We start from the raw sequence: 9,002 nt of genomic DNA, 5'->3' as shown, positions 1-9,002 counted from the left end.
AAGATCATTTGAAACGTCATCAGGTATTTTTAGCAGCTGATTTCCAGGTGCCTTACAGGAGACAGAGCAGGAAGAGCGGCCAGTCATGATGTAAACTGAAGCTTGTCATTTTTCCCCCTATTCTAATTCTTTTACATTTTTGCTTCGAGCCGTTGATGCCTTTCTAGACTGTAAAGACATCCAGCTTTGCCCTTGACTGGTCTCAGGTCAACCCTGAAAGGGCTTAACATCCTCCTGGTTGTGAGAGCATTTGAGATCATCTGAGCTTCCACTTTCTACCTGGTCTTGCAAATAAGATCTCCTCACTAAAGCCTGCAAGGTCTGCTGGTTTCATGCATCTGCAGCTTATGCTGTCAGGTTCCCGCAATCCTCAGAGCTGGGACATTTTTGGATTCTGTCAATCATCTTCACCCCCCCCCCAAAGAAGGAGACTGATATCATTTATTCATGAAGCCATGCATCTAAAAAAACCAACAGTGCTTCATGTACTTCCACTGGAGACTGATATTATTAGATACGTCTGTGGGAATTCTTCACTTTCCACCTTATTCGAAAACCTCCCCGCTCCCTCATTACCATATTGCGGTTTGTATTTGGAGACACATTTGCCAACCTCTCAATGACCCCTAATAATCATCGGTGTGTACAGTCAAATCTCTTCACACTACTAGTGTATTATTAAGGGCAGTGGTGACTCTCAGGGTGATGCATGCCAGGGGTGGATCAAAACATTTAAAACATATGGGCTTGGCCCTAATGTCCAGGACCACGCTCGCCCTGGAAGAGTCACAATTCTGCTTTTAATTACATATCGTCGCCGTCCAAAGAAAAACACGTATCTTTAAAAATAGCAACTTGACATAGGGGGAAAAATGGACATTTGACAGCGTCAATATATAGGTAATGAAATTGCAATGCTACATTTAGTATAAACAGAATAATCAGGCTTTTATTTTGGCCATTTTAATACTACATAATATTAACATAATGTTATAATCAAAGTTTACCTAAGCTAACATTAACCAGAAGTCTATCCCAAGCAGGGAATGTTTTAAGTATGCTAACCACGTCACTCACACACCGTGGACTCGACCATCACTGATCAATGCTGATGCTGCTGAAGCTGAATCACTTTTAATGGCTGATGTTTGTGGTTGACTCCTCTTGGAAAATGTTCCTTACTAGCAAGCTTTCTCATTAAGATAACAGACTGAATGGGGTGAGACCAAAATACTCGAAACGGAAGTTACCTTATCAAAACTGATCAAATATGACAAAACTTGAAAAGCTCAGTAATGCAGAAAAAAAGACATTTCCTACTAGCACTCTGACCCTCTGCTTGAACCGTAACCAGCAAGCTGATTGAAGCTTTATCTGTAAATAAGAGCCCCGTTGAGTGTTACTAGAACAGATTTCAACCAGTGGTCGGTGTCCTCATTTACAACTTCTATGGCAACATTTCCCAAGAATGATTGGCCAATGATTTTGCCAGTCTGGTCAGAGATAGTGAGCTTTGAGAAAACATCCAGGGCCCCTTAAGCCCCTTAAACCAACCCCCTCCCCTCTCTCAGCCTGACACTCTTATCCACAGCAACTTACAAGGTTATTAGTGTTACAGAGGTGGGCCAACGTAGTGTTAGGAGTCTTGCCCAAGGACTCTTATTGGTGTAACACAGCATAGTCACTCACCCCGGGATCAAACCCCAGCCTCACTAGCAAACTAACTGGATTACTAATTTGTTCTTTTCCAGATTTGAATGTTTTAATAAGAACATAACTCCATGTATTCAGATTGGAAAAAAGTTAATTGTAGAAAAACCCACGGCCTCTTTCCAGAAAAAAAAAACATCCAACCAGTCAACATGTTTTTACATTCAGCATTGAGTAAATTATACTAATATGTGGTATTGGTGGAATATCAAATCAAATTTGTGACGCTGCATCAGTAATCAGTAAAAAATAAATAAATAAATAGAAAAGACAACATGAAAAGACATGAAAACCTCGAAAGACAAGAAAGCCAAAGGTGACAGTGCCAAGGAGAAATTCCCTCAGAGCTGGAGGATGAAACCTTGGGAGGAACCAAGACTCACAAGGGGGGACTTATGCTCCTCTGGTCAGAAGTTTTTATGAATTATTGATAAAAGTCACAGAACCACCACATAATACTGATCTACTGCTCAGGTGTGCAAAATAGTCCTAATATAATATAATATAATAATCATGGTGTAGTGCAACTTAATATAACCGCAGTAGTGATGGTAGAAGTAATGAGAGTAATGATGGTTAAGAGTCATTAGGCAGGTAGCAGTGGCAGGAGGGTAGGCAGCTGGTCTGACACGGGTGGTAGGAGAACCTGGTCCGTCAGGTGGGAGTAGGTGGCTATTTACTGGGAGTAGGTGAAATTATAGGGGGCTAATAGGTGTTATTGGTGGCGGGATGCCAAATGGGGGGGTAGCGAGGGCGATTCTAAGGGCCTGTGACTTACATTATTATTTTAATATTAAACTATTAGACATAAAATCACATGATATGTTTCTAAAGCACTAACAAGCTTTCTTTTCTTTTTCTTGTTCTTTGGAAAAAAGTAAACACCCGGAGCTTCTGCACTGCCTGATTTACCCCACCTACCCCCATGTACGCAGGGTGGTTCAGTCCGCCCAGGTGAGAATCATAATTGCGGGCCTTGCTCTGCGAGGTCGGAGGGGAGCATCGTGTTGCACGTAAAAAAATTGCCTGTTAGCTTAGTCCATAGTGAAATATTAAGTAACTAACGTTAGCAGTTATCTTCACACATAAAAAATATCAGTGTTTAATTTCAGCAGCTATTCAGACTAAATGAGCTACCCCTGCCTCCAGGGCAGCCCTGCAACAGGACAGGCGGAATAAACTTAATAAACTCCCACAGTGTGTTTATCTTAAGTCTTATTAGAATTATTAGAGTTGCATGTTACATTGTCAGGGTTTGGGGGTGATGGGGCCCAGTGTAATATTTATTTTTCATGGGGCCCAACATCCCTGTGGTAAATCTGAATGCTTTGGGTACACTTTGTATAATGACACCCAGTATGCACCTATCTGTCCTAAATTTTCTTTTTACATTTTTAATTTTTTAATAAACTTCAGTCCAAAAACCTACCCCAGAATCCTCATACACCAGGCATTTACATTTATGGCATTTAGCTGACGCTCGTATCCAGAGCGACTTACAAGGTTACTCATATTGCAGCGTTGGACCAATGTTAGGAGTCTTGCCCAAGGACTCTTATTACATACACCCAGACCAGGAATCGAACCCCAGTCTTCCACATGGTGTGGTAGCTCACTGGCAGGTAGTGGTGTTATCTGTTGTGCCACACCAACCAGCAGGCAATGCATTTGTAACTATTCCATGTGCTAATTTTCTGCAATGTAGCTTTTGGGAAGTACAGGCCTGGTTCCCATCACCACCACTGTCTCAGATGGCAAATCCTACTCACTAGTGCTTTCCAGAATGGAGGTCTTCACATCAGACCACTCTAAATGACCTTTATCCCACAATGGTTTCGGTCTGCATACACTTTGAAAAGTTGGTGGGATTTCCAGCATTATTTGGAAACATTCATTAACTTACATTCATGTGCCGTGTGTTTCTAGAAATCTCAGGTGGTGTAAAAGCAGGGTCCAACTGCACTCTACCCACTACAGTACAAGGTCTGGTTAAAATTGATGTTATGTGCCACTGAAATGCAAATTTCAGAACCACCCAGCCAACAAATCAATATATGTAAAAATCAATAAATATGAAGTGTTGCACAGCAATATCTAGGCCTTGCATCACAAGTATGGTCTGGGGAGGAGGGATTAAATGAAGCCAAACTTGCACAGTAATGATTTGCTAAAGGCTTTGCTCAAATAAACAACGTGTAGCTGTTGCCAGACACTCTGAAAAAGGCTGATTACAACAGTTGTCTGTTAATATGATTTTAATAAGCTTTTATTATAAGACTAGAGCTAGACCCTTGTGAGGATATAAAGAATAAAATGGCAAATAATAATACTGTTTATGCACACAACGTCCTTACGTGAAGCATAGGTTGTCTACAAAATAAATGACTTATTGATTGACATCAGGCTCCTCTGCAGTTCAATTACAGGACACACACACACACACATTCTCACACAATATTAGATCTTAGTTTGCCAATGCCAATTGAATTGGATGTTCTGGACCAGCCACACATAAGCCTAAAGCCCCACATCAAATGCCAAACATCAACTATAAGGGTTTAGAGGCTGCAGCATTGGGCTGTGGAGCAGTGGATCTGCACTCTGTCTGTGATCCAGAATTAATCATCCAGTTTCAGTAACCTGACCTCACCAACGCTCCTGTGGATGAACGCAATCAAATCCCCATAACAACATTCCAACATCTCGGGTAAAGCCTCGCCAATGAGTATAAAGCTACAGTGCAGGTAGGGGCAAACTCTGTAGTAAAAACACTTGATTTTTACACAAGAAGCGCTGAGTGAGCAGGTGTCTACAAACTTTTGGACATGCTTGCAAAAGTCAGTGATCACCCTTTATTTATTTCCAGTCAAAAGAAGCCAGGATTCCCAGTGCTTTCAGGATTCAGGGAGCTCACCCTTACCTTCAGTACAGCGTTTATTCTTTTCAGGAGACCACCTTTCTGTTTTTTGGCAGAAATCTGCAGAGGGGTGTCTAGAATTTTCTGCTTCTCCCCACCTCCGCAATCCAAAAATCCAAAACGCGTTCAGTGATGTTGAGGTCTGACTCCGGGGAGGGTCAATCCATCGTTCTGACAACACCAGCTGCTTTAGCAGTTTGATTTTCCCCATGTTGTCTTCTAGTCCATTTCTTTTTCTCGGTAGAAGCTCCTTCCTCAGCTCCACAGGCTTTCAGGCCCACAGCACTCAGCCGTCTTCTCACTTGGGGGCAGTTTTGTTGGTCCACCAGGTCTGGCATGGTTGTTAGGAGTCCCATCTTACCTGTATCTTTTTACTTTTTTAAACAGGACAAAGAGAACAAGGGTTAGTGCTATTACTGACTAACGTTAAGAGCAGAAACTGCTCTTCTGCTCTGTTGATCCTACTTGTGAGGAATATGAAGGCGTAAAGGAAGATGAACAGACATGTTGATGTCCATTGGCTTTAGGTAGGGATGGGCGACAGTAAAATATGGCACTGTTTTGATTTATTTTTTGCAGTCTTGCTGAGAGTTCAGTAAATCAGGACTGATTGTAGTCTGTAATTATAGTAATAAAACATGCAGTTGCTCATTAGTGTTATTTAAGCACTGACATCATCCATGAGCTCCTGAGACAGGTGTCTGTAATGGAATGTTATTTATTTATTAACACTAAATATGTTTAGTTTCATAATATCAATACATTTGCTGTGTTACAGTGTTGGCCAGTTATTATCTAAAGGTGAACCTGCATATATATATTATATAATAAAAAAAAAAAAATATATATATATATATATATATATATTAAATATTTAAATTGGTTCAGTTTACAGCAACAAACTAGTATTCTGAAGGGTTAAACCCTGATGGATTTTTATTACAGCACAATACCCTACATTCATTGTTAAAGCTCAAGGCCTGAAGACTACTCTCTAAATAAAAAGGGTTCTTTGCCTTCTAGCCACCAACTCTTTACCCAGCAAAAGCCAATTCAAGCATCCCAATGGTATTTTTGAGTTGAGTCATGGTTCAATAAAACCTTAAAAAGCCCAGGTCTTTTTCAGAATCATACTATGTGATGATGAAGCCACGAATGTCCTTTAGTTTATCTTCAAGGAATGAATAACCTCAGTAACCTTCTACCGCTTTTAGAAACTGTCATTCATACTGTTCCCTAAAGCTTCTGAATGTGATCACCTCTGAAATATAAAGCCGGGTCTAGAAAATTGTCCAGATAGAGAGGCTTTAGGAAGCCAACTGAATCCTGTAGCACTGAGTTTATGTCGGTGTCTTCCTCCTACACAACTTGTCAAAAGGGAAAGATCAACGCCTCCATGCCTCAGCCTCTGAATGGATGTGATGTGACGTTGGTACGCATTGAATTGACGAGGCGTTTATACATCTGCAGTCAACACACAGCTTTACTGGGGGAGTCTGCATTTAAATATTTCTGCCACCGAAGGCACTGAAGGATACTGTGCACAACCAAGGCTGTACAGTTTGTCATTTGTTGGTCATGAATGCAGATGGACTTCTAACTGATCAGTGAATGGTTTATTCATCTATCAAACAATTGTGCTCAGCAGTAACTCAGACAGCACTTCAGGCATTCACTAATGTGTTTTCAATAGAACTGTAATATGCACTGATAAATCAAAACATTATAACCACCTGACCTGTGACTGTACTCTACGAGCCACCAAAAACCTACTCTGCAGGGTGCCATGTGGTCCTGTAAATGCCACGGTTGCCCTTCTCTGGGCTCAGCCCTGATTGAATGGCCTTTGCCATCCTTTGCCCACACCCGCTGAATTCCTGTCACTGGTTTGTGTGTTATTTCATTGCTCATTATTGCTAACTGGGAGCACCCCACAAGCCTTGGCATTTCAGAGATGCGGACCAGTCATATGGTCATATGATGTGGCCCTCATCACACTTGCTCAGTCCCAGGCAGAGTGTTCTTTCAGAAATTGGTGGTGAAGGACCTGTGTTTACTTCTAGAAGCAATTCTTGACAGGATGTGAAGCGATTTTCATTCACAAGCCGGGAATTAAACCTTCTTTCGAACACAATTCTGACAGATTTCCTGTAGACTTGGTTCTTTGCCACTGCTGGTAGACCAGTATGACCGTACATTTCTGTACACCTGCAAATTCAGCTACTTCACTCTATGCACTCCTTTTCACCACTCATGAACATCTGCTTTGCCAATCCGATTTCCACACATCCAACAAGACATTGATTGCACTGTACCACCTCTTCTCAATCTATGAATGCCATCGCACACCTCGCAGGTACTTATAGCCCGATCATCCTTGCGCAACGCCACCTACAGCCTGAAGTATCTACCATCTTAAACACGCAAGGGGACTCATTTTTGGTCCAGGAAGCCTATATATATCCCAGATCATGGCATGTGCCATGGTTACAGAATAATCCTGTGAGTTGTTGTTGTTGTTGTAATGTTTTAAGTCATTGGTGAGGTTCATATTGTGTGGCCCTACCTGTAATATTAATCTACCTCCTTCGAGTACTGCCTGAACATGTCCTTTTCATAGCTCTAGTGATAGTTAGCTTCATTTGGGAGTAATGTACATATATATTTTGGCTTCTGTTTGTTTTTAAATATTGTGCTAGACGGCATTGTGATATGTCGTCTATCACAAAGATCTAAAATGTTGTAATGTGACGTTGGCCCAGATAGTGCTAATATGTAAGGTGTGTTGATCTAAGCATTATATTATTTTAAACAATATCGATAGATAGAAATAGACAGTCAACGTTTGTACGTTACAGCTATTTTAGTGCGAGTGCCTTCACAGGATTGAATGATTTCCTTACTTCAAATATCAAGAGGAACTACAGGACTTGTATACAGTAATAATTATATATAACTGCATATATATATATATATATATATATATATATATATATATATATATACTATTTTTGAGTGTGTGTGTATGTATACGTACATATGTGATAGGGTCCCCCCCCCCCCTTTTTCACCCAGTGTGGTACTTCCAATTAACCCACCCATTCACAACTCACCCAAGCACTAGCAATGCTCCTGACACAAGGGATGCACATGAAGCCAGCCAACACCTCTTTTCGAGCTGCTGTTGATACATCATTGCTAGGTAGCCAGCATGCTCGGAGGAAAGCGCTGGGTCCCCAGTTCAACCACACCAGCCAATGCCAGCTAGGGATTCGTACTCGCAACCCCTGGGGCCATAGTGGAAGCTCATTAGAGCACTGAGCCACTCTGAGCCCCTATATGTTGTTTATATTTATTTATTTATTTAGCTATTTATTTATTTTTGTAGCAAGAATCTGGTGAGTGTTGCTGTTTCTGTCTAGCACTTCTTCTAAAATTCTGAAACCACAGCCTTGATGGGCATCGTGTATTGTAGCTCCCCTTGGTACTTAGAAAGCAAGGATATAATTCAGCCTTGTGAAGCCGCTCAGAATAACACAGTAAAACGGCTGTACAAACATCAAACTGCATGAGATGCTCTGAAAGGAGCTGCAGAGCTGAAAAGAGCTGCTCTGCAAATCTGAGAAATGAAGTGTCTGTGATGAATACTGTATGCTGAATGTTCCAGTATACCTTGTTTTTTTTCTCGCAGCGTGTTGAATGTGAGCACATAGTTCTACCTCTAACGCTGCAGGTCCTTGTTTGTGCATCTACAGCAGTAGTCTGTAAGCAGCAGTTTTGACAAATTCCAGCGCAAGCATACCTGATGCCTGGTTTAGTGGGTGTTAGAACAGGGAAATAAGCGAACTGTGCTGGACTCTACAGTAAACACATCTGCCTTGCTTGGAATATACAGAAAACCATAAAGCCTCATCTCACTGATTTACTCAACTTTTATATCAAACCAATCTGATAAAAAAATATTACCTTACCTTACCTTACAACCTTATACTTGGGGTGACGCATAGGGACCAGTCCCAGTCCAACCTCTTCACTGGAGTAATCAGTTCACTGGGTTAAGCCCACCAGTGAGAAGAACACAGCGACCGCTAGGGTCTGATACTGGCTAAAAAAGGATTCAGAAGCACAGTATAACACTGTTATGTTCGTGGTCCAGTGTCCCAACCACTGAGTAACAGGTACAAAACCCACCCCTCATACCTTCACCGAGGGCCCAGCCCCTCCCCATTACACATGTTCTGATCCCCCACAACTTTGCAAGCTCTTCACAGGAGCCATCAAAAGGATGTAGGCACCTCCCTGTCATGTTGAAATGAGGTCCAGAAGGCCCAGCGGTGAAGCCTGGTGTCCCAGACCCACTTCCCTTAATGCTCAT

This window comes from Salminus brasiliensis, chromosome 4, assembly GCF_030463535.1.
Source record: "Salminus brasiliensis chromosome 4, fSalBra1.hap2, whole genome shotgun sequence".
In the NCBI taxonomy this organism is placed as follows: Eukaryota; Metazoa; Chordata; class Actinopteri; order Characiformes; family Bryconidae; genus Salminus; species Salminus brasiliensis.
Note: the sequence above shows the minus strand (reverse complement) of the source record.